This window comes from Malaya genurostris, chromosome 1 (genome assembly GCF_030247185.1).
Source record: "Malaya genurostris strain Urasoe2022 chromosome 1, Malgen_1.1, whole genome shotgun sequence".
Lineage (NCBI taxonomy): Eukaryota > Metazoa > Arthropoda > Insecta > Diptera > Culicidae > Malaya > Malaya genurostris.
This window is the reverse complement of record NC_080570.1, coordinates 97,519,287-97,547,180: the sequence shown is the minus strand read 5'-3', so window position 1 is coordinate 97,547,180 and position 27,894 is coordinate 97,519,287. Positions and strand designations below refer to the sequence as shown.

The 27,894-nt window shown below is 35.8% G+C and overlaps 1 protein-coding gene across 1 annotated transcript in view; it reads left to right on the top strand.

The window, feature by feature from the left end:
* Positions 1-8,728: 8,728 nt before the first annotated feature.
* Positions 8,729-27,894, top strand: part of LOC131425200 (irregular chiasm C-roughest protein-like) — an 85,332-nt gene continuing 66,166 nt past the window's right edge. The window contains exon 1 of the mRNA XM_058586871.1: positions 8,729-9,952. The gene's annotated coding sequence lies outside the window, so the exon portion shown is untranslated. The remainder of the gene's footprint in view (positions 9,953-27,894) is intronic.

The window sequence follows — 27,894 nt, the reverse complement described above, 5'->3', positions numbered from 1 at the left end:
CCTGACTTAGGTATTGCAATTCTATTACTTACGTGTATCGTTCTAGTGGAACAATTTTGCCATATTCGAATAAGGGACACCACCATCTAGGCAGCTTAGCATTAGAAAACAAAAGTCTAAATTAAAGTTGGTAAAAAAACGTGTGATATAAACAAAGCGAAACACTTTTAATGAAAGCTTCGATAACGAATTACCACATAAGAATAAGCGAATCGAAACGCGTAATAATTGAGCTCACCACAACACTCCAGATTAGATTATTCTTAAAAACTGGAAGAAATAGAACTACAGAAGAAATAAAAACACTTTGTTGAACGAAGTGATAGTAAAGTGAAAAAGTGTTCTGGTAACTGTAAGTAGGAAAATAGAAACTCCTGCAATTATGGCCTTTGACGACATGGAAGCCGGAACCCAGTGGATCTACTCTTGGCTACATGCTTTTGACGCCGGATTTTACACGGTCTCTAGGATGGTCCTGTCCGGAGAAAGATAATAGATACTATCAATATCCCGTTGGACCCCAACCTGTCCACGGAAAACTCTAAGAAACAAGATTCATTATTTTTTTCAAGAAACCGAAAAAATGAAGTAGTTCATCTTTAAGCTTTTTTGCAACAACATTTGACATTAATTTGATTAGTGTATTATTAAAAAAACGTGCTTAATCCACCTAGCAGTGAGAGGATATTTTTTTTATCATCCGCATGTGTTTTTACCTTTTTTTACATATATAAAAATAGGTATAGAATTCGCTCAAACTTTCGAAAATTTTTCCGAGGCCCGGAGGGCCCAATGACATATACCAATCGATTCAGCTCGACGAACTGAGCAAATGTCTGTGTGTGTGTATGTGTGTGTGTCTGTATGTGTGTTGTCAACTAAGAGGTCGAGATCTCAGAAATGGCTGGACCGATTTTGATCAAACTAGTCGCAAATGAAAGGTCTCCCCGTCACCCACAACGCTATTGAATGGTTTTGAGATAGGATGTTTGCAGTTTTTTGACAGTATCTGTCACAATTGACCTTGAAACCAGAATATGTTTTCAGACTTAGATTCCGCACGATAATACCTATCCAACAAGCCATAGATTGTTAAAATCCGTCCATTTTTAACGGAGATATCGAAATTTTTGTGTAAACGACTTTTTCCCCTATTCCAGCAGTAGAAGTTTTGAGCGCTGTCTGGCAAAGAAATGCTTGGGAACAACTTAAAACACGATTTTTTATACTGTTACATACATTTGGTTTTAAGTACCCAAAAGACTGTGTACAACATGATATTTTGCCTCGGACCGATTTTAGCACGGTTCGTTTTTGGCAACATAATTGTTCGAATATGACATATGTAAACCAGACGAATTTTCGAGTTGAAAGCAATTCCATAATTATATTGATTTAAACGACTTACAGAAATAAATGCTGGAAGAAAATAACAGCCATATACCATTCGAATCAGTTCGTCGAGATCAGCAAATCCGTGTGTGACCAATAATTTCACTCAATTTTTTTCGGAGATGACTCAACCGTGTTCTACAAACTCAGATTCATATGAAAAATCGTATACTTCCAAACAAGACTCCTGAATTATAAATAAATTAATCAGATTTTTCGGGTTAGCAGATTTGTATAGTCGATAACCAAAAACACTTATTTCATTTTTGGTTGTACTCAGTTTTCGATTCGGAAGGTATTCAAAAATTTAATTTGCGCTACGATTTCTCAAAGATGTCTGCACTGATTTTTAAACATTTTAAATCAAATGTAAACCACATAGCTATTCAGATAAATTTGTCTGGCTTCGGCTACACCGAATTTTGAATTCCGGTTCCAGTATCGAATCGTTTCTCAAAGCTCAATCGTTTTCTAAAAAAAAGCCAAATCGAATTTCAGAAACAAAAGTTCAAATTAAAATAAATCCTATTTTATCCAATTCTGACTTCCGATTCTGGAATTGTAGGATGATGAATTTTTAAAATTCAAGGCGATATAGAAGATAACAATCCCGAAAAGATTCAAAGTTGGACTCAAAAATATTGCAATTTAATCGTCATATGGCCATACGATTGGGTTTGGGTTATGCTGGTTCCTGAATACCGGCTCTGGTAGTACCTTAAATTACTCTAAACTCTAAAGTGGAAATTATTTCGACATATCATGGAATGTTTAATCGATTGTTACACTTTTAGATTCAAATTCGATCCGATTTGCTGTTTCGACATTACAGAGTAATGAGTGATTAAAATCTCAAATTGCCACTTGAATTGACGGACATTAGAATAATGTCATGAAAACTGAAACACCGAAGAATATTCATGCAAAAAACACATGCGGATTGATAAAAAAAGGTATCATCTCACTGCTAGGTGGATTAAGCACGTTTTTGTATGAATATTCTTCGGTGCTTTAGTTCTCATGACATTAAGATTGTAATGACTGTCTTTTCAAGCGACAATTTAAAGTTATATTTACTCATTACTCATTTACCCTGTAATGTCGAAACTGCATGAGATGTCAAAATAAGTTTCACTTTAGAGTTTACGGTTATTTACGGTATTACCAGAACCGGTATTCAGGAACCAGCATAACCGAAAACGATTCGTATGGCCATAAATTAATATGACGAATAAATTGCAATAGTTTTGAGTCCAACTTTGACGCTTTTTTTGTATTGTCATTATCTATATCGGTATGAATGTTAAAAACTCATCACCCTGTAATTCCAGAATCGGATAAAATTCATTAATTTTGTATGGAACCATAAATTCTTTAATTTGATTTTTTGTTTTTGAAATTAGATTTGGCCTTTTTTTGAGAAAACGATTGAACTTTGAGAAATGATTCGATACTGGAACCGGAATTTGAAAATCGGTGAACCCGAAGTCAGCTAAATCCACTTGAGAAGCTTGATTCAAAAGTGTAGACATCTTTGAGAAATCGTAGCGTGAGTTAAATTTTTGAATACCTTCTGAGTCGAAAACTAAATACCACTAAAACTGAAGAAAGTGCATTTGGTTATCGACTATCCAAATCTGCAAAAAGATTAATTTATGAGAAATAGACATTTTTATACTAATCACCTTGTATCCCTTAAACCGGAAGTTGGATCTGACTATAAAGCAAGATGTTTCATAGGGTCTTAAAACTTTGCATTTGAATCTTGTACGATTCTTAGATTTCATTTGAATCTTAGATCGGTTCAGCCATCTATGAGAAAAATGAGTTACACTATTTTAATATCGTTTGACAAATCACCCTGTAGCTCAGGACCAGACCAGAAGTCAGAAGATCTAGACGTAGTTCAAAAACTTTGTTTGGGAGCATATGACTTTTCGTATGAATCTGAGTTTGTAGAAAATGGTTGAGTTATCTCCGAGAAAATTGAGTGAAATTATTTTCCACACAAGCATTTGCTGATCTCGACGAACTGATTCGAATGGTACATGGGTGTTATATTCTGCCAGCATTTCTTTCTGTAAATAGTTTAAATCAATAGATTTATGGAATTGCTTTCAACTCGAAAATGCTGTCATCGTCTGGTTTATATATGTCAAAAACGAACCGTGCTAAAATCTGTTCGAGCCAAATTGTCACGATAAATGATGCTGTACACAGTCTTTTTGGTACTTAGAAACAATTATGTTATAGTATAAAGAATCGTGTTTCACGTTACTCCCAAGCATACAATGTACAAAACTCCTACTGCTGGAATAGGGGGAAAAGTCGCTTACACAAAAATGTCGATATCTCCGTTAAAAATGGACGGATTTAAATAATCTATGGCTTGTTGGATAGCTATTACCGTGCGGAATCTAGATCAGGAAACATATTCTGTTTTCAAGAACGAGTGTGACAGAAAACAACAAAAAATTAACATAAAACTTCGTATAACTTAAAAAGTAAACATTCGATATCAAAACCATTCAATAGCGTTATGGGTGACGAGGAGACGTTTCATTTGCGACTAGTTTGATCAAAATCAGTCCAGCCATCTCTGAGATCTCGACCTTTTAGTTGACAACACACATACACACACACACACACACACACACACACACACACACACACACACACACACACACACACACACACACACACACACACACACACATACACACACACATACACATACACACACACACACACACACACACACACACACACACACACACACACACACACACACACACACACACACACACACACACACACACACACACACACACACACACACACACACACACACACACACACACACACACACACACACACACACACACACACACACGGACATTTGGTTAATTCAAGGACAAAAAAGCGATAACGAAATACATTGCTTTCGAGCTGTTAAATCCCATCCTAGTGTTTTAGCGGCTACTTCTTCATTCATAAAAAGATACTAATAAAGCTAACGTCAAATGTTGGTTTAAATAACAAGCTCAAGCTATAACTATTGACTCCGTAGAGACTGCTTAGGTGAAATTAACAATTCTCTAAAATACTGCAACTTCTTTAGGTCAAGATACTAACCAAATTAACATCAAATGTTGTAAAGGGTGTTTTTTTTTAAAGAAATATAGGATTTGATTTCCAAAAAAAAAACACAAAAAAACTGAAAAAAATTATTAAATCTTCATTGGGACCGATGGAACGATCAATATAACTTAATGCTTGCCGCCAATTTTTGCACACTCTCTCCAACTTATCGGCCGGTATTCCACGAATAATGCCACCGGCTCATAATCTACACCAAACAGTGACTCGTTTGGGATGTGCTGGTAGCTCTTGCAATGCTTCACTCCAGGTGCGGCAATTTTGCTTGTTGACGTATCCATTCAACCAGAAATGAGCTTTGTCGCTGAACACAATTTTTCAATAGAAAAATTTCTTCAAAGTTTGCCAGCGCCCTTTCATGATTGAACTATAGACCAAACGACGTTTCATGATTAAATTATAGACCAAACTGAACAAGTTTGACAATGACACAAGACACGATTCACGCGTGATCTGTCAAAAACAGTGTTGCCAAAAAGATACCACCAAAAAAATTATTAATAACATTTTTAATGTTAAAATATTCATCTGGTGGTTTGAAACCTTTTGGGTTCCTCAAAAGCAAAGCCTCAGTATTTCATTCCTGTAGTGGAATTTGACCTTCTTTTTCAACAGACTTCGCAGCCAATTCAGAGTGTACAGAACCATTGCTGGTGCTACGATTCTACTGACACTACGAATCCTTCCAGGACAAGGCCCTTTTAGGTTCCAGTTTGTGCTAAAGTGCACATGACTTATTTGAATTTTTGATTTCGTTACTTCCGGCATGTCAGCATAGATATTGGACTTTTAGTGTAAAACAAGTGCGTTCCAAATAGCATTGACTTTATGTTTGCTCAGCGGATTATGTTGAACTGCGAGGTAGCATTATTAGATCAACATAATCTGTTAATGCACTGATGAGCTGAATGCGAAACGTAAATAATGTAAATTAAAATATTACCAAAAATTGAGATTCGTCTGGACCGCTTTAGCATAGAACAAAATGATTTAAAAAAAAACAATGTCATCGAGATCCTCAAGAAAAATATCAATTTAATTCACACGAAATCACAATAATGACTATCCCAGAAAGTAGGAACGCAATCGATAATCTTTTAATTTTTATGGTTGCATCTATGGTATACACTTTCCTTTCACCACTATTTGTTTCCATCTGCTTGTTTCCAAATTCCATGGCTTCCGGCAAAGCAACGTTAAAATATTAAAAAAAAAAATAAAATACAAAAAAAAAAATATTTTAAAATATCGTCTATTAGAGTTGAATTACCGATTACTGCCCCAGCAGACCCACATGCATTTTGTGACATATTGCTACAACAAAAATATTATAATCAAATTAGTTATCTTTTATTTAATGCCAATGAAATAAAAACGACATTAACATGCAAAGCATGCAAAACACATCGTGAACGAAAACGAGTTATTAAGACTATTTCACGGTTTGATAACCAAACTATTTTGTCATTTTTTTTTCTACACACACACGTCCGTGCACATCTGGAACAGCAGTTGTATTGTGTCAATGGAAATATCAAAACCAATTCAGGACAGACTGGATGTTTTGTCACGGCATCCAACGAGTGCTCTCATTCATCTTGTGTCATCAGCGGGGAAAAAAATTGGATTACAATTCTCCACACAGCCAACTCGTCTGCCGCTGCTGCTATGCTGCTAACAAAAAAAAATCTACACGGAAAATCGCGCTACACATCCATTGTACGGTCTGATCTGTGAGAAAATATGCGCATTTACAGACCGGACACATATGGTGGCCAGGTTATCTTCGCTTGGCTTTGCTCTTCTTGTCTCATCGCACCTCCGTTCGTTCTCGGAAACAGGTTCAATTCATCTTGTCGCCGGTTATTTTTTTTATTTTATTTAATTACAATAAATCATTTCTATTGCCTTGAAACTGTCCATGCGAGAACCGTTTCGGCCAGGAATGGCATCCTGCTTTTGGTTTCGCCGGGGAACGCCGTCGCTACCAAATGACGACAACCGGCAACCGCTGGCGGACGTATGTAGGAATTTCGCTCTGCTAGCGTCATCTGGACGATTGGCTGACATACGGCTTAATTATTCAGCTTTTCCATTTCTTCCGCTAGGAACTGACTGCTGGAATTGGAATAGCTTTCGGTTGTAATTGGGAGATGCTCCAGTGTCCGGTGTGGCATATGTGATAATCTTACTACCAATCGACATTTGCTGAGCTTTTTGCCGTGTGGACGATATTGTAAGTGCTGTTTATTTGCCAACGATATTTGGTTTCAGGTTTAGTAAGCCTTTTCAACTGAATATGAACGATTGTACCTTTCTTCAGTTCCACAATTGTATATTAGTGGTACAAATAAAATGTTGATTTAAAGTGTTTGATAAGAACGGTTCAAACGATTTCAATGACAAATATTTAAAAAAAAAAGTTGAAAAACAATTCGATTATGTTATTTGCCAATTTCTTCTAAATTCATAATCATAAAAACTTGTTTGTTGTCTTACACAAAGCTAATACCGAAAAACTACACAATTTTTAAATGATTTAATCGAAGAGGCATCAATTTGTTATGTATCATGAATGCAAATAAGGGGCGGGTAGGGTCTAACACTTTTGAAAAATTATTTAATATTTTCTTTATATTTTCATATAGTAAAACATTTCAAGAGTATTCTGTGAAATTTTCCAGTCTATCGGAACAAAACTCAGCAAGTTATAGGTCTCTTATCTTTGTTTATCTCATACTGCGAAGAAGTGAGAGCTCGGCACACAGGCCCAAGATTTCTTCATCGATTGACTTAAAAACTTGACATAATATTCTTGAAATGTTTTAATATAACAAATTATATAATAAAAAAATATGATTTATTGAGAATGTTAGACTCTATTGGCTCCCTTGAGTAATAAATTGCTTCCATTGATTTTATAGACAAAAAACTTTAAGCGCGTTTTTCTCGAAAGCAGGTTTTGAAAGTCCGTGTTCATCGCCATTCCAAAACTACTGCACCAATATTTTTTTAAATTTTGCGCACACTTTCTACATATAAAAAATCAGACCTCAGCGTTTTCCTTTTCGTTTTCTGTTACTTTAGGGAGGTTTTACAGCTACAAAATGGCGGATTTTTTTTGTGAAAAATCGTAGTTTTCACTTTGAACAACAACCAAAAAATCAAAAAATAAAAAAAAATCAAACAGAAACGTTGGAGTCTAGAAAAACTTCTACTCTATCGATGCTGCTTTAATTTGTAAACCTCTGATTAGTCTGCGCTGAGATACAATGGCCACCGCAAATCATGATTTTCAAGAAGCGTCCTCAAAATACCTCTTCACCGACTTATTTCGCTATATTTTTCCACGAAAAAAGTACAAAATATTGTTCGAATGATGCTTTCTATCATGCAAAACATTTGAAGTTATTTTGATATTTTTCATTATTTAGAATCCCTATTATTTGAAAATGTAACAAGCTTCTGTTCCATTCATGACTCCACCTTATTTGAATTTCGATTTTAAAATTGACGAAAGTTGCCAAACATCAAAACCGTTCCTTTGGCAAGATGGACCGTGAACGTTCTTAGCCGTCCAAACGGACACCATGAAGAAAAAAAAACTGTTCCTTCAAAACCCATCAAAACAATGGTGCGTTGTCAGCTTTCTTGGGCCATCAATACGCATCGCTATAAGGTTGTCGTAATTGGTCTTGGTTGTAGCGCCACTCGCTGATGAAACAACCTCATGATCGTCCCACGGCTCCTACATTGTCACTATGATAAAACATTTTTGGAAGCGACACGCGAACCGCCAGCAACTGCCATCGTTCACCATGCCAGCAAGTCCCTATGTGTGTGTGTGTTTGAGCGTGTGAGATGACCAGGGGAGTTCATGCTGTTTTCATCATTCCCATCATCGTCATCATCGGCACTCCGGTAGTCATCATTCGCCGAGTCAAGTTTAAAAGGCTAGCAATCTGAGATTAAAACCAAACATATTTCTTCATTTTCTCGCTCTTCTCGGTGTGTCCGCCATCTATGCTGTAGGATATGTATGAAAGCTGGTGGTGGTGGTGAGCCGCCACGCGCAAGCCCATCATCGTCTTCGTATCGGCCAGCACCCGAACACACTTCGGTCTACTCGGCACCGACAGTCGCTCGCGAAGCTGGTTGACGCAGTGAAAAATCTGGAGCATAATTTAGTTAGCATACAACAGTCATCGCTGGCGCGTATCTTCGTGGAGTCTGTGTTGCAAAAGGATAAACCGTAGTTTTCGTATGCAGTTCGAGCAGAGGGAAGGATTTTAGACATCCCAAACGTAACAGTAAAAATGACAATTTGCTCTCGTAGAAAGAGAAAAAGCGATAGCAGGAAAACGTGAGCAAGTGAGAAAACGAAAGATAGAACGACAGGAATCGATTTAATGTTTTTGTTTACGACTTCCAAGCTGTGGCCAGAAAGGAACGGATAAAGAAGTGCGACTCTCGGTACACGAGCCTGTGCAAGAAAAATCAAAGTGGAAAACTTCGGATCGAGAAGCAGTAATAGCAGGAAACAAACCCCAGTGATGGTGTGTCCGGTTTTCCGATACCCGTATGTGTCATTGTCAATATTTGCCGATGAGAACACAGGATGCAGAGGCTGAAAAAAATGCTTGAAGCCGCAAAGTGAGAGCTAACATAAGGAAAAATTGCGTGTCAACTGCCGTGAGTGAGCGACAATAGCAATCGGTGAATGGCATGCCGAGGTGAACCAAGGAAATGAGGAAAAGTTAGACATAACCTAGAGAATTTGAAGGTGAAAATTCAGCCGCTCGAGGGAACGAGGTAAAACCCAAGCTAAAGTTTTAAGCTGTGCCATGACTTGTCGGTTATGGATCCTGTGCAAAGTTTCAACTGAGATCCGCGAAGAATGAAGAGCGGTAAAAATCACGTAGTGATAAGCTGAGGTGTGTGACTGGCGAGAAAAGTGTCGAGACGGAAAATTATAGTACAAGAGCTCCTCGAATTGTGTGATATTGAAAAGTTTTTCTGTTGATTTGACTCTGTCAACTCAGTTGTCTTGATTTTAGTTCTGCCTCTGACACGTAACGAAAATCAAAATACACGGAGAAGAAAGTTGAAGTGAAACTGTGCCAAAAGTGATGTCGCTCGAATAAGTCACAGAAAAGGTGCCAAAGCAAAACGAAACTGAATTGAAGTGCAAACAGTGCGAGAGATCGTGAAAAATTGAATGGTGATCGAAAAATTAAACTACATTCCCGCAGTGCGTCGGATCAACTTCATCGAACGGAAGCAACCTAGCCGAAGGAAATAATTGGATAATTTAATTTTCTGGGGATGCTTTAATCTGCTTTTTTCCAACCCAGACTAGCTGGTGTTTTGTTCGTTTGACGTTACAATAAGCCGTGTTAAGGTATGTAATGAATGCATCAAAATCGGGTTTTCATTGATGGGTACTGATATTAGATGGTTGTTTCGGTGAACAGTATAATGCGTAGTTCTGTAAAATAAAATGCAGGTGAAGAAATAAAAAAAATGGACAATGTAGTCACCTGCCGCTGTCTTATCATAGTATGAAGCGCTTCCATATGAAATAATCTACGAATAACAAACAGTGGTTAACAAGGAATTCAATCGAACTTTGCAATTGTTTTCCCTCTATCATCCAAAGGTCAGTTTGGAAGCTTTACAGTAAGCTTAATTCACGGAACTGATTTTTTTTTACCTGTATGGTATACAATGTCGATATTCTAGCTTCAATGCGAAAAAAATGCGCCCAAATCGATACATGCCTAATCGATATTTACTTCGAACACAAGTTGAATAATTAATGGAAGCTCGAGGTAAACAGTTTCGTGTATATGACTGAATTGTTGATTTGGTGTGCAAATCATTGCGAAAACGATATATAGATTCAGTTTTCGTTCACTATGTCTAATGTTATCTATTTCGCTATAGCCTGGGGGTGTTTCCCGCGGACCCACACGAACCGAAAGGAAGCGGCCATATATAGCACCATTTGGAATTCATGCAATATTCAATTCACCGACACCTGCCGAATACCAGCTAAAAGCTTTTTTCAAAAATTCTAGACGACATAATCTAATGATACTATTCTAGTTTTAAGTTAGTCGTTAATTAAGATTAGGAAATACCCTTGGCATCTTAGAGCTTAAGCAGTGTGCCTGAAAATATATATTATACTATTGAAAAAAAAAATCTATTTCGCTATGGTTGTAAGCTTTTTTCTAAACATAGTTTATTTGATCATGTTTTCTGAATATTAACCAATAACAGTTGCATATGAATTGAGATTTTGAATTTAATACCATTTACACTCATGCTTGTAATTAATTTCAATTGCATTATAGCTACCATTGTCGGCACTTCCGATCCTTTCTGTGTACAAGAAATGTATATAGAACGAAAGGAGATGTCAATGCTTCACTTATTTCACGTGAGGGCGATGACTCATCGGACTATTTCACTCGTCTCGCGGAGTTGATAATTTGGGATGATTGGTATTCAAGACATCCCAACTCTACGCAAAGAATGAATTTGCACCAACTTCACGGCAAAATACAAGTCTATTCCGCATCTACATGCACCCAGGCTTCAACAACTGCCCGGCTAACTCACAATGACCAATATTCATTCATCATTGATATGCATTTTTCTGTCTGCAGCCTCGAGTCTTCAAGTCTTCAGTTTTGATAATTGTGGTAACATGTAATCCAAATCGATATACGTTTTCTATGATAAAACATACTGACATCGTGAATTCACTAACGAGATCCTGGATTACAAAGTCAAAAAAAGTTGTAAAAAGTAATACTGGAACCATCACCCTCTCTATTAAGAGCCTTTATGGCTGTACATTACATATTGGTAGAAAAAGTAAACCCCATTCATTTCACTCAGGCAACGCCATTTGTATCTCCCATGCACTATCGAATAATTTGATTCCTTATTTTTCTCATAGTTTATTAATGCAAATATCTTATGGGCAAATTTTGCTAGTGCGGTGCCAATACCAGGTGTCAAACCACATCCATTAATTAGTTTCCAGGAAAAGATAGGCAAGAAAGAAAAACGAAAAAATTTCTTCACTCAAGAATTAATTTCCCTAGAACAGTAAGGATAATATAACCACCGTCTGAAATTTTTGAACGAGATTTATTAATTGTTAATTAACTTCAGTTATTTTCTGTTCTATCACATGTAAAATAATTTAGCTTGCGTCAAATTCGTCCTAAGTCATAGTGTTATTTTTGAAACATTTACATCCCTATATTTACGTAATTTGATAAAATATAGTCAAATTATTTCTATAAATACTCAAGAGAAATTGGGTAATTTCGTACCATGGGGTATTTCGAGTCACTAGTCTTATCTGTCACTTTCTGACATCGATCTATACGGCACTTCTGTCATCGTTTCATTTAAGTTCCGTCTAATTTCTCCATTAGTAGTCAAGCCGATCAAACGTATTTTGTGGTCTCAACTAAAACCAAGTGATTTTAAAGATATCAAAAGCCTTTTTTGTTTTTTTTTATAAAATTACATTGTGTTTCCAAAATTTTTGCCCAATACCATACTATTGCCGTCTTACTTATCGAAACATAATCTATTAGATATTGCGGCTCCAAAAAAAACAACATATTCTATACACGATTTACCAAAATGACAAAATGGATTTGTTATTCTTATAACTTTCAAATAGATTCGAATTTTAAATTCGATAAATCCTAAAACGTGGCATTTTACCGATTTGGAATAACATGGTTCAAAATTACTCACCTTCTCCTACACACCTTAATTTACAAATTTACGTGTGGCCGACATATATTAACGTCAAAAATGACTCAATTTTGCAGTAAATCTAACTTATATTTAATGCATTCTGACATATTTTCAAGTGCTCAAACATGTAAATTTACACGTTTGCTTGAAAGGCGGGATATGTTTCATGTATATTTATATAATTCTTGTTAAATTCAGTCGTTTCACGGATTACGTTCTTATGAATTTCGTCATATGTGGATTTACGTCATCTGTAAATTTCATAATTTTTTGCTGTGATATACACAGATAAATATATTTACATCTATTCTCATGGATATATTTGTAGCAGGGAATTGAATATAATGTTACTTCTCAGGCCTTTATTTTTCAATATACTACAAAAGCAAAACTAAGCATAAATTGAAATATGCTATGATATTCATTGAAAAATCAAGGAATTTCAATTTACTTTTACATCGACAATGGTTTTCAATGAATTTGTTTTATTCAACTGATGTTTATTTCATAGTATCATTAATTTACATGTCGTGTAAGTTTCATCATTTTTTTCTGTGTACGGTTGAATATAAACTTAGACAAATGCAATCTAACATCACTACAACTTTTTATTGCCGATTTGTGAAATAATTCAAGAAATGTGAACGGTTCGATTTTCTTCTTATAAGTATCGATTATTATTTGAGTTAATGGTTATTAAAAATTACTTTATTATTGTGTTCAGGATAGTTTATCTCAAAATATAACTGCAATCAAACTTCGAATACTTTCGGATAAGCAGATCTTTGAATTTACTAGCGCTCAGAAATGCCTTTGTAACGCGTTTTCTAGTAACAACTTTTCGAGAGACCGTTCACAAAAGAAGCTATTTAACCAATCAATACGAATCTATAGTAATATTGAACACAAAATTGTATTATTTGAAAAAAAAAATCAAAAGATCATAGATTGTTTCATTAATATATTTTTGCGTTGAAAATTTTGAAAATTCATGCTGTTTCGTAGGTTTACGAAGCTGCATCAAGTCTCCTGATTGATTTAATATAACATTTGATCTTCTAGGACTTTGACTTCTGACAACATCATATGAATGGCAGGACTACTCTTTACAACTTGCCTCGGGAACTGCACGATATATTCGTTATTGAAATTTTTTTCATGAAAACATTTTTTTTAAACCTTGGTATTACATTCCTGTAGTGGAATTTGACCTTCTGTTTCAACAGACTTCGCAGCCGATTCAGAGTGTACAGAACCATTGCATGGCTGGTGCTACGATCCTACTGACACTACGAATCCTTCCAGGTCGGGGCTCGAACATACAACAACTGGTTTTTAAGACCAGTGCCCTATGCATCAAACCACCAACCCGGGTTCAACTTTTTTTATTATTATTTTCATTGAAGGATTTTTGAAACATTCTTTGTTCTCATATCTAAACAGCGAAATAAAGAATTGACTTTTTCTTGACCTACTTAATCAAGTGTTTAAAGTCACGAATTTAAATGATTTGATGCGCTTTTTACCAGGGACAAATTAACCAATACTATTCGAATTCAACTCATTAATGTTACGCTAATCAAACAGGCCTCACTTCCGACTGCTAGCGTGCAGGACAATCTCTTCATCGCTTGTATGCTCCTGACACTTTACACTCAGGCTTATTTATACATGGGTAAATTATTTTCTATGTTGCTGTGCGGCTAGTTTTCGTATTAATTTTCTTGCCCACATATCTCTTAAACCCATGTCAACTTAATCGCATAATTCGAACCGGCATGGGAAAAGGCATTACAGCCTCGACCTGGATTCATTCTTTGACTTTTGAATCACAACAAAAGCATCATCGTTTCTTGTTCGAACATTCGTCTGTTATTGATTTTTTGTGATTATGGTATAAAATCTAAAAGAAATATCATGTATAGCACTTATCACCGCGTTTACAGTATGAAACAAATTTTACCTCGATCTCGAAGTAGCCGACACCTATCCGTTATTATAATTACATGATTTGTTTTGAGCCGAGTTGACAGTTCTATGCATCGGACGCTGGTGTTACAAGCTAGTTGTCGTATGTTCGAGCCCCGACCTGGAATGATTTTTACTGTCAGTAGTAGGATTCTTAGTAGATTGCGCTTACAGAAATACATCGCATTTCTTGCGTTCTCGGGATTGCTTTTCTTCGCTTTACCTCCGCTGCTAGCTGGGTCTGTTTGAACGATCCATTGTCGCATTGTCGATTCTTAACTATTTCTCATTTCACCTATGGGAATAACCTGTATTTACTTCCAACTCCCAAAAATTTAAAAATTACATCTGAAAACTCACCTGCGAAATGTCAACAAAAACTTATATTCGAACAATACCAGGCTAGAATCAATTACGGATTACGCGTGGGTTAAGTGAAAATAGAAAAACACGCATTTTGAAAATTACAACACATGATAAATAATTTTTTTTGTTGAGCATCTTAGTCAGAACAGAAGTTAACAAAATTCAATTGAATAACACAGAAAAAAATATGAATTTTACAGAATTTTACAGACTCCGAATGTAATTTGCATTCGGCTACACAGAAAGAAATAATGAAATTTACACGACATGTAAATCAATAGTAGCATGGAATAGATATGGGTTGAATCAAAATTTTGATTGAAAACCTTTATCGATGCAAAACTAAATTGGATTGCATTGAATTTTCAATGAATATAACTGTATCTTTCAATTAACAATTAGTTTTGCGATTAAATTACATTGAAACCTACAGAGTTGTAATGTAACTTTATGTTTAATTGCCTGCTCCAAATATGTGTGCCATACGATTATTATTCAGAAAATTATTTAAACGTTTATTATAGTTCGAAGAGTTCAGTCGCCGTTCGACCAATTAGCATACTTGTTTTTTCTTCTTATTTTGGATAGCATATGGTAACTCGGGTTAGCGGTTCAATGCATAGGGCGCTGGTCTTACAAGCTAGTTGTCGTATGTTCGATCCCCGACCTGGAAGCAAATAAACAAATGGTGGTATATCAATCAGAATTCACGGTATTACGATCCTTTAAAGCTACGGTTGCGATATGTCCGTTTATACCGAAAAAACAAACCACCATATTCTATGAAAAGCTTCGAGCGCGAATAACTTTTGTTAAATTTGGTTCTTCTTGGAACACCCATACAGTCGACTGCTGTTCAGTTCCGAGTTCATAACTAAATCATAACACAAGTATATCAACAGTTGATATGTATAACAATTTGTGTTATTTTGAGATATTTAACAGATGAAAATGGTTGAAAGTTAGAACTTATGATAACAATATAATAACAAAATCATTTATGATGTTTTATTTTCATTTGCAAGACTCATGATAAAGTTCATTAATTGGAAAAATGAGTTCTTCCGTTGCTTTATATCGAACTATAATGATCAGAATTTCAAAAAACTAAACGTAGAAACAAGATTACTAAATAAATTATTCGGGATAGGATGATGCTACACTACCAGAAGTCAAACTAAGCACTCTTGTCTTGATAATCCACAATGAAAATCGTAATAAATCATCGCACGACGATGTTCACGATTCAATTCAATTTTTTTACTGAGGTAAAATTTTCAACTCACTGTAAACAAAACAAGTAGCGTTCATGTGACAAAATGTTCTGAGGATCGTAATGGTTAAAAAAGGTCAAACTTGATTATGGAAACGTCAAATCCACCGGGCAACACTTACTGTGACCAAGGTTAAATACATAAATAGCAACCTACGTACCAAAAATTTGCCTTTGCAGATAGTAAAAGACCTTTATCTGTACTTTCTGGCATACCGGAGACTCGAGTTATTTGCATGACAATCAATGCATTTTCATTCGTTGCACATCTATTGCTAACCTTTTGAAATTCATAAAACCCTCGGTCCAATCTACAATTGCATGCAATGTTTCATTTAAATTTTTATCGATATGTAGCAGATTCATTGTGTATCCTGAGCCATCGAGCTGTAAGCTGAAACGAATTGACTGCTTTGCATTGTATAATATATCGCTAATTTGTGCAGCATAAACACAAGAGAAAGAAGCTGATTAATAATTGAGACAGCAGCCTAATCGCGATCTGTCTCGTCAAATTACATCAAACGCCAATCGAATAGTTAAAAAACTTCAATTCCATTAGAATTAATTCAATTTCATTAGATAACTGACACATGTAATAAGTTTGGTGGAAAATATCGATATCATAAGTCAATTAAAAATGCTGCGGTCCGAAAATGGCTGAAATTCGAAGTGAACGTTTATTAAGAAACTTTTTGGTGCACAAAGTTTGCTTAATTTTTGCTTGAACTCACGAAAACTGAGCATGTTAACATTTTCATAAAATTATTTCATCACTAAAAATATTTTACAAATTATCATTTGGAAGCATGTATGACATATGTGCAGACAGAACAAATTAATTTAAAAAATCATTGAGTATGTATCATTAAAATCAACACATATTTGGAAAACAGTTCCCATACTCTCATTTCTATTAGTTCATCCACAATCCCTCGTGTCGCTGTTGAATAAATGAGATATTTCTGCATCCAAAAACCCCGATAACAAAAACAGCTCAACGAATCCACACTCGACCGGACCGCGTTCAACCCAATTAGATTCGTTTTGCGGCAATCAAACTCATTAACATTAGAATTGATGGAACCGACGGCTTCGACGTCTTTTGCTCGACACAACATCGCTTAACCAGCCGACGACTTTTCGACAGAACAAGTGTAGTGGCGGTAGCAGAATTATGTTCCATTTATTACGAGGCCTGCTGCTCCAAAAACCATGTCAAATCATGTCAAGTAGCGCCTCGTTCAAAGGCTACAAACGAAGGAAACAAGCAACATGCTGGTCGGCGACGCATGGTCACATGTAAAATAACCTAACCATTAAAAAAAATCTAATCATCTTTATTTCCCTTCTTCCTCTCACTCATTTTCTAATAATAGCCGTCTCGTGATGAAATACGCGCTCATCAGCCGGAGATGAGTAAAGCGTTGATAATCTCACTGCCCTCTAGTCTTAAGTAAATTTTTTGCTTCTCTCAAAGCTGTACCGTCTTTGTCGATGGCGACGATGAAACTTCTCCGTCGGTGGATTCCCCGCACAGCCGCGAGCGGCGGCGCGGTGGTTCGATTACCAACCCTAGAGACTAAGTCCTACGATCATAATTCTGCCGAAGCCTTGCTTATCCCATGATATAGTCTGTCGTTGATGGCAATCCAACGGAAGCTGTCAAAGACTTCATGCGTATGACAATCCGTGCACCTAATCCCGCGATAACTGACTTGATGACGACGATTGAAAGAAGCAGATTGATGTGAAACTGCCTATTAGGAATTCTTGCCATTCGATTCGGATTTGGGTGGTGAGCCTTGTTTCGATGTATTCCGGCGATGCCATTGGCTGACGGGCTCGTTTGTCTTCTTCCGAGCGATTGCTACTAGACAGGCATCTTCCAGAAAGCAAAGCCAGCAGCCGACATATCTCAATCTTAATTCTACTAATTCCTCCGTGGAGACAAAATGATATCGAACTTGATTAGTATGGATGGAATCCGGTGCGCTCGATTCCCCATTCTACGGAGGTAATTCCGCGGGGTTCACCCCAAGAAGTTGGGTTGGCATATTTGGTTGTTCGCTAGTGGGCTAACGATGTCTTGGGCTGCCGACACGGAGAGAATTGTAGTTGAAGTACAGTACACTAATGTTATCCACAGAAATATTTCTCAGAAGTCGCATAAAATCAAAGTTTCAAACAGATTTCAAAACAGTACACAAACTTGTTACAATAAATTGTTGATAATTTTCCCGCACAAACTTAGTGCAATTCTCTCGGTGTTGTATCTTTGCAAAACTTTTTCCGAGGGGCAGTATCGCAGCATCAACGTCGATACTAATTTGTGTCATTTCTGCTCTAGTTTAGTTATTAGCCGAGATTTCGAGAGCGGCATCCACATCACCGTGAGAGGAGGGCAACCGAATTGGGAAGGGAAATGTTTCAAAGACTCCCTCGTTGTCAAGTTTGCCGGGTAATGTTCGGAAAAAGCGGATAGCGACACTTCGATGGTTATTTATGATCTTGGGGCTGCGATTTTCGGTCGATTTTCTGTGCAATGGGATGAGAAAATGCTGACGGAAGCAAACCGGGAAAAGTGAACGATCTCTTCTGTCAAAGAGTCACGTATGTGTTCTTCAAACTTTGAGCTTACTGATTGCCGTACAGATTTTCCAAATGATTGTGTTATGTAGTAGAAAAATGTTTGTTGAATTGGTATTTACTGTCGACGATGCGTTAGACGACAAGCGGTGATTAGTGTACTAAAATTGTTGGCTAACAGCTTGAGCAAATAACAAACTATCGATTTTCCCATCCACGGTATCGGAAGCTGGTTTTTTATAGAAATGTTTATTTAAATGGGGAGTGAGATAGATAGATAGAACAGAATGTACTGCTTTATTTTTTAATCAAAATTCAGGATTGTTGAAAATGTTGGAGTCCATATTTTGTTAGAGTGCCCAATCGATTTATTTATTTATTTATTTCGTCAAGCAAATGTAGACTACATATAAATTGTTTACAATGTTCACTTACATACTACGCATTATTTCTACGACAAAGCTGAGATTTGATTTGATTTTTAGACATAGTAAGGTCAAGATGTTCGCAGTATTGATTGTAATGGCGCATTATTCGATTGACTGGACTGAATTTTGCATAATTTGTTCTAGCTTGTTTTTCTAAAAATAATTTCCTGGAACGTAATTGACGGCTAGGTATATAAAAATTTGATTGCGATAATAATGGAGCTGATTGAATGCGTTGAGGAATAATGTCGCTGATAAAATAAAGCATTGCAAAGTCGCGGCGTTCTTTAAGTGTATGTATATTGATGAGCATGCAGCGTGCTTCATATGGTGGTAGAGGAAATGCTGTCCAGTTTAATTTACGAAGTGCATATAAAAGAAATTGTTTTTGAATAGATTCGATGCGTTCTTCGTGAATAATATTGTATGGATTCCATACTAGGCTGCAATATTCCAAAATAGGTCTGACATATGTAGTGTATAATAATTTAATTGTGTATGGGTCCTGAAAGTTATGACTGAAGCGTTTAATAAAGCCCAGCACACAAAAGTGAGCTTGGAGTCTAAGATTACGCCTAAATCTCTTACAATTTTACATTTTTCTACAAGTTGATTTCCTAGATGTATGTTTATAGGTATAGTTTCATTTTTCCTACTGAAAGTTATTGAGTTACATTTTTTTACATTGAGTTGGAGTAGACTTTTGCAGCACCAAATGTGGAATAGATTGATTTCGTTCTGGAATATTACAGCGTCGTTAATATTTTTAATTTCCATGAAGAGTTTCATGTCGTCTGCATATATAAGCACTTTCAGATTTTTGAGTATGAAGGAAATGTCGTTTATATGTAAAATGAAAAGGAGAGGCCCTAAGTGAGAACCCTGAGGTACGCCAGAAGTTACATTAATTGGTTCAGACAGAATGTTTTGGAAGCGGACTACCTGTACACGATTCGTTAAGTATGATTTGAGCCATTCCAGAAGAGTATGTTTTATGCCATATTTTTGTAGTTTGTGTAGAAGTAATGGTATGTCAATACGGTCGAAGGCTTTGCTAAAGTCAGTGTAAAGAGTTTCTACGTAGTTTCCGTCGTCCATTGCATTCAGAGTGAATGTCATAAATTCTAAGAGATTTGTTGTAGTTGAGCGGCCTTTAAAAAAGCCATGTTGTTTGTTTGTTATTACATTTTTAAGTTGATGAAAAAGTTTTTCATTTACAATTTTTTCAAATAATTTTGGAATGCATGAGATAATGGCTATTCCACGGTAGTTCCGAATGTTAGATTTTGCACCAGATTTAAATATTGGTACAAGAAAGGAAGATTTCCATGCTTTAGGAAAAGTACATTTATTAAGTGATAAGTTAAAAATTAGTTGTAGTGGTAGTGTAAGTTCTTCAGCAAGATTTTTTAAAAATATTGGTGGTATACTGTCAGGTCCAGGCCCTTTTGAGGCGTCTAAGTTTTTCAGTGCTGTCGAAATGTCATGTTCTGATAGATAGTTTACAGAGATGGAGTTGGAAAATGCAGGTATGAAAGAGAAGTATTCACGGTCACGGTCAGTTTCTGAATAAGATGTATATACTTCTTGGAAAAAATTTGCAAAGTGATTGCAGATTTCTGTAGTATTTTTCCCTACATGTTCGTCGAGGTGCATTTGAGATGGAAAATTGTTGCTTTTTAGTTTAGTTTTTGTGTAGTTAAAAAAGTTCTTAGGGCAAGTCTTTATTTCGTTTTCAATTTTGCGGTTATATTCTTCATGTTCTTTTGTATACCTGAAGACCAATAAGAAGTTTTATATTAGGTTATTTTTCCTACAGACAAATGAACCAAAAATTTGTGTATCGCCTTCCATACGCCAATTTGAATAGTTTTTCACTAAAACTGAGAAAAAGTACTGTCCCATGATGTACTCCATCCATTCCGTTGGTGAGCAATGCTCAAAGAGAAAGAATAATGAGTCCCTTCTGAATTCGTACATCAATTCTAAAATTAGTAACCGGTTTTCTCTACCAGCAATAATATATTAGAGCACACCTGGTGATGCTAGGAAAATTTCTTGAAGCTGTCGGCCGAAAATACTGTGAGTTGGAAGAATCATTTGAACACTTCCTGTGTCTGTTCTCGAAGTAGGGTGAACTCAATGTTCACTAGATCATAATTCAGAGAACTTAAAAAGATCAAAGGGGTCCAACAACTATCATAGGGCAGTTTCCATAAACATAAACATTTAGCTTACATAAAGAACACTTATTACTCCGGCAAACAATCATCAAAGTCAATGCCGGAGTAAAATCGATAGAATATAATAAGGACTATGTAAAGACACTTACAAAGGGAAATCTTAAAATATCTGTTAGCTGTCGAAGTTGTTGATCTTCACTAATTCACTAACTCAGATACCGATCCGAAAAAAACTCTTTAGTTTTCAAGGAATCAACTAGATCTTATTGGATAATAAGATTAGAGAAAACTTATTTTGAATATTTAGTATACTAATATATATTGTTCGATCTCGATGATATCCTTTTCCATTGAAAAAATTGGCTCTCATTACTAACAAGCGAATTAAAGGTGGGAAGTACTGGTTCACTTTTTACATCCTCGTCCATTGCTTCGACATCATTGTTTTTGGCGGAAACGTAGTCATTGAATTTCACTGACTTATTGTTGTTGTTTTCCTCGGAGTTGGAATCTGATTTCTTTATAAGTATTTAAGTTGGTAGAGACCGGTAAAGAATTAGCTCGATTATCCTTGGGTATAGATGGCTTTTCGTCTAGATTATCACATGGTTTACTGTAGTGCATAGTTTTCTGACTATATTGACATGTAGTCAGCTGATTGTCGTAGGTGACATCAGCGATTTACATGGGAGTCTTGTATCCTTATCGAAAGTTATATAAGATAATGTGCAACCTTCATAAAGCGCATGAGTACATAATTCAGGGGGTGCGTTAGAAAAAAGATTTTCTTTCTTTTCCATGCAAAGAATCTCATCGAATAAAATTATCGCTAGCAGAGGACGGGTACATCTTCCATGCACACTGTTGTACTTTAGGTTATCGTATCCCACATTGTGTACATTTTTATAGTTATGTAATTGCTCTTTAGAGAATTGAATGTATACAATATTATTAATTTTGTTCAATTGAAGCAATTTCAAGTGCGTTACTAGCATAAGAAGGACATACATTTGCTTCTTAAGCAAAATCTCAAGTTCTTCTATCGAAGGTAGAATTTCACAATGCTTGAAATCAATAGTCAAGCAATACAAAACTGTGAACTACATTTTCTACTATTGATTTTAACTTAAAACGATTGATACAAAAATGAAACGATCACTGTTCCAAAATGAAAAATGTTTGGACAAGCATAAGGAAAGGCTATGAAATCACTGTTAAAGCCGACTTTTGAACTGAGGTCCGGAGATCCGAGTTTCATATACCATTCGACTCAGTTCATCGAGTACGCAAAATGTCTGTGTGTGTATGTGCGTCTCTGTGTATGTAACGTTTTCTGCATTAGCTTTCCTCGGAGATGGCTGGACCGAGTTTCACAAACTTAGATTCAAATGAAAGGTCTTGTGGTCCCATACAAAATTCCTGAATATTATTTGGATCTGACTTCCGGTTCCGGAACTATGGAGTAAAATGTGCAAAAAAATGAAATTTTCAAATAAATAGTCTTTTGGTCTTTTACGAAACTGCTGAATTTCATCTGGATCCGATTTTAGATTCCGGAATCATAGGGTAGAGTATGTCAAGAATGGTATACCGTTACTTAGAGCGACGAAACGCAAAAACGAAACAAAAAATTATAAACTGGTTTCATAAAGTGTGTTAAATTTTTTTTACCATCACTTACAAAAACGAAACGAAAAAACGTGAAAAAAATTTTCTAAATCGGCTTCAAAACTACTCCAATTGATAGTTTTTATCAGCAGACGGTCAAATAAACCAATTTCGATTCTTTCAAGAATCGAAGAAAATTATTTTCAAGAATACCACAGTATTATATATGATAGTATGATTGATATGAAAAAGGCATCATTACACCACTAGGTGGATTAAAACAGGTTTTTGATAATAATAAACAGTGTAGCAATTGTTTATTGAGATTTGTATATGAAATTCAACAATAAGTCATTTTTTTTAATATTTGGCAAAACAAAATTCTGAGGTTAAAGTTTCAGTTTACAAATTATAGTCATCACGATTGATTCAACTTTATTTCTGTGGTATTTGATAAACATGAGATATACAAAATTTTAGTTACTAATAAGCTTTTCTTTCATTTGAATGTGGGATGTGCCAAAATGCATAGCAATCAACTCTATATTGTTTCACTAAAGCATAGAATAGGACACAATAATCTTTTCTTTAAATACTGTGTAACAGGTGAAAGCTCATTTCATAATAAAATATGGTTGATAAAAAGGATCGGAATTTGTAAAAGTCATTAAACAGCTTTCTTGAACCTCAGATTTTTTTATTTAAACAAGTTTTACTTTACTATTGGGCTTCTGATTAAAAATTGGTAGCTCAACAAAGAAAGCCATTCAAGCCAGTCATCAGAGGAAAACGTACTTAAATCTAGTCAACTTGAAGTGTGACTATTTGGCCAAGCATTATTTTCATCAATATTCTACGAATAAAACCTATAATTCAAAGAAAATTCACCAAACCATGTTCGATCCAAAAATCGATCCCAAAACTATTTAATTTATTCCATCGAAATAAACGAATTCACAACAGAGATCAATGAAACAATTTAGATTGTTGTATTTGTGCTTTGTTCAGCTCGATCGGAAATATGAAGGAAATGTTTCTGTTTTATTCGTACCCGCGTCATTAGTTATGTCTCTAACATTGCCCACCCGCCTTTCAGTGTTCCGTTTTTTTATATTCAAATTTTAATAATTATCCGTGTTCACGAGTTTTGAAAGATGAAACGTGAGAAAACGAGGAATGCTTCCTGCATTGCCAACCATTTTCATTGAATAATGAACAAAATTATCCCGATTTTCGTGTGGTCTATAGTAACTCAGTCAGTACACTAAATGGTTATATTTGTTCAGCGAAATTAATTTTGTAAGACTCTTAATATAGCTAACAAAAAAAATTTGGATGAATTTTGTCACTGAACCGTTGAAGCTCAGCCGTTTCCCATTAAGACATCATCATCCCACCATAAACGAGGATTTATACGATAGACAAAAATGATGAAAAACGGATTAACTTGCACCTTTGTCAGTTTGTAGAACTAGTCTGTTAATTGAACCACTCTAAAGATGTAGAGGCACTTCATTTCAAAATGACCCTTGTAAGCAAAGGTGATCTTGGTCGATGAGGCTATACATACTTCCAGTCATCGCTCTATTTTTCCTCTATTGTTCGAACAATAAATTTGTTTTCAAATTTATGTTTGTCTTATTTTAGCTTTATTATCGGTTGCTGAGAATTTTTATTCAACGACAAAACCTATATATAAAGTTAACAATATTTCAACACTTTACCTATAGGTTTCCAATTTTTCCTTTGAAATCTTTCAGTTTCCAAACAACGTTCAACCAAATCAGACTTCTATTCGTTCTTGCGATGACCAGGACATTTTCATTCGAATATCATCTTAACTGTACATTTATTGAAAAATAGAAAATGAGAAAATGCCTACCTGCTGAAATCATTGAGTTTTATTATGATTGTCCACTCAGGCGTCTTGCTCACGGTTAGTCATTGTGAAGCATATTCGTTGTCGTTTTTATGTTATAAGCAAGCAGGAATAATGCCTCAAATGTAGGCACGAATGATTCAGATTTATTTCCCTACCTAAATTACAGGCGAAATTCCACGCCATGCCCAAAATGTAAAAAATCAGACAAAGAGAGTGAAAATTCCATCAAGAAAAAACGACGCATTCCGGCCTTATCAGAGGACCTTTTTCAAATAAAAATCCATCAATTTACCTAATCAAAAAGTGAAATCATACACAAAGACGAAAAAGAGGATTTCTGCGAGCCGTTGAAGCGTTTGTGCGGCAGGCGGTTTGTCGAGCAAAGAACAGTAAATATCAGATGTCCAAAGTAGGCTTAGCATATCGTTGAAATGTCGAACAGAAAAGCGAAACACCGTCCAAGTTAAAGACAAGTGAAATTTGCTCTGTATATGAAATCTCAGTGTTCAAATGACTTATGGCGTTTTCGTTTTTAATTTGCACTACACCGGTGTAGTGCTACACTGAGGCATGAATAAACGAACAAAAATGACGAAAACATAAACAGTAACCATTGACTACAATAAACGATTCCATTGCACAGAGCTACACCAAACTTTTGATGAGTGCTACACCAGTGGTATCGGTGCAGAAAAAGTGTAGCACTGGTGTAGTGCAATTGGTAAAAACGAACGGTTTCAGTGCAGCTTTCGCTACACCAGTGTAGTGCAATTTAAAAACGAAAACGACATTACATTATTTGTCAAATAGCCTATATATGCTACTATATTTAAAATGCAATAATCGAATAGATAGAGGATAGAGTGCATTTTTTCTAGTATAAAACATATGAAAATGTTTCTGTTTTTGATAATTCCTGAGCTTTAGCAACTCATAATTAAAATGACATGAGCTTAACCAATCAGAATCCTGTACAATGTGGTTTTCTCTACCACATGCAGTGTCCTATGCTGCTCAATTGGATTTGACCACACAGTGGACTCGTAGCACTCATTTGCAATTATTCCTAACACGCTTGTTTCATACCGGTCATTAATTCCTCAAATTGGTAGCCTAAAAGCACAGGAAAATACTATCGAAAAATGTAAAACCCCAACACAGCTTTATTTCGCTATAGCGAATTTCACGGGCATTACCCGATTCCATCAGAAACGGAAAGCGTTCTCAGCCTTTTTTTCCGTGACACTGCAGCCGTATCGGCTTAAAACTACCCAATAGTATTAAAACTAATGAAAGTGACATGTTCTTTCCGCTTCACCTCCACTGTGCGTCGGTTCCCGAAAAACACCCACCACACAAACGCGAACACACACAGACACATCACCAAACCAAAGGTTGTGATGGCCAATGACGATGATGATGCTGTGGTTGCAATGCTTCGAACTCAAGCGAAACGTGGAGTGTAGTGAAATTTTATTTCAACCATGCTAGGATTTAATCCTTTTCGATCCGTGTCACTGCACCCGACCAGCGTTCATTTGTGTCCCGGCACTTGCGCAAGTATGCATACGCCGAAATGTTGTTAAATTTTTATGTATTTTATTTTTGGTTTTATTCCTGCCGCAGTCAGCCTTTGACCCCTTGCGTTTCGAAAGCCGACGATCTGTAACGATTTTTTCCACGTGGCATCAGTATGCGATAAAACCAGTCAACCGTGAAGTGAGAAAACAAATTACACAAAATAAAAATAAGCCATTGAAACATATGAGCCATCCCTATCTCTCTATCTTTCTCTTTCTCTCCATTCAACTGATAAACTTGCTGGTAGATAAAACAATCTATTGGTGCCTATCTGAGGTCTTAACAGACACAGTACCGAGAGCAACAGGCACAGACTGTAATGACAGCCCCGTCACCATCGCAGCTGCTAACACCACGACAACCACGACAAGAAAAGGCGTGGGTGGATTTAATGTGTCATATAAAGTTCAAAATAAACACAATCACTAGCTAGCTAGAGTTATTAATGCTGTAACCGTCCCAAGACCCTTCAGACTGTAAACCGATTTTTATTAATCATGTCTCGAAAAGTTCGAGATTGTTTAACTGTCGGACGCGCTACACGCAGCAGTATTGACAGCTTTATTTCGAGAACGTGAATAGAATTGCGATTCCTTCGTAACGCGGAAAGAAAGATGATTGTTTCAGGGAGAATGACGAGCATTTTTAACTGCCGACGTCTTCGGGATGGTCATAACATAATTTCGAAGAGCGAATAATAATTTGCATTTCACTCCCGATAATTTAATTTTGTGTTCTTGAAAATTCGATTCGACCATCTGCAAACCATCCAGAAACATCCTGTCTCTTTCAAATATATGAGTTTATAGATGAACGATTCCAGGAGCCGTGCCGAATGTTGTAAAATCTAAATACACAACTCACAAAGGAGTGGTTAGCTGGAACGACTACCATTAAATTTTCTTCCTGAACCGAGTGCAAATTGTGGAGTCACGATTGGATGTGTCTTGACATAGATATTTAAATCCGACGGAAAGTAGACACTGGCAATCTAAACATAAATGAAATTGTGTGTAATATTTTTAATATTTCCGTACTCAGAAATCTTTGAAGTGCATATATTATTATAGAAATTATTTCACAAGAATGATATTCATCACGCTGAATACTAGCCATGTGGTAATTAAAAATTTAACCTTTTAATGCACTGGTTCGAGTTTTGCAATTTTATTTCGAAAATTCAATAGATTCCTAGATATGATCGCAATCAGATCTGATAAAAATAATTTTATTCAAACACAGTTTTTCATTTTTCGCCAATAGTTGACGATATATTGAGTTGAGTTTGGTAAGTGATTACAATTGCAAGTAATCTTTTAACACTCCAAATACCAAGCCTGAAAAAAGTCAGAACGGTAACTTCAAGCTGTCATAGCTCAGCTGTTTTTCAACGAATCTCAATAAATTTCACACCCTCGATTTTTGTGAAGTTCGTAGATTGATTCAAAAACTTTTTTTTTTCATAAATACGTTTATTTCTTAAGGCAGTTTACATAAGTTTTTCTTCGCCGTAGCATCACTTTTACATAATATTCTTATCCTAATTTAATTCTAACATAGTCACAACGTTTTGCATTTATTAAAACATATTCTCTTATTACTTAAATATCATCTTAGGTAACTCGTCATTAATTATGAAATCTACTTCGGAAATATTATTTGAACCAAACGATT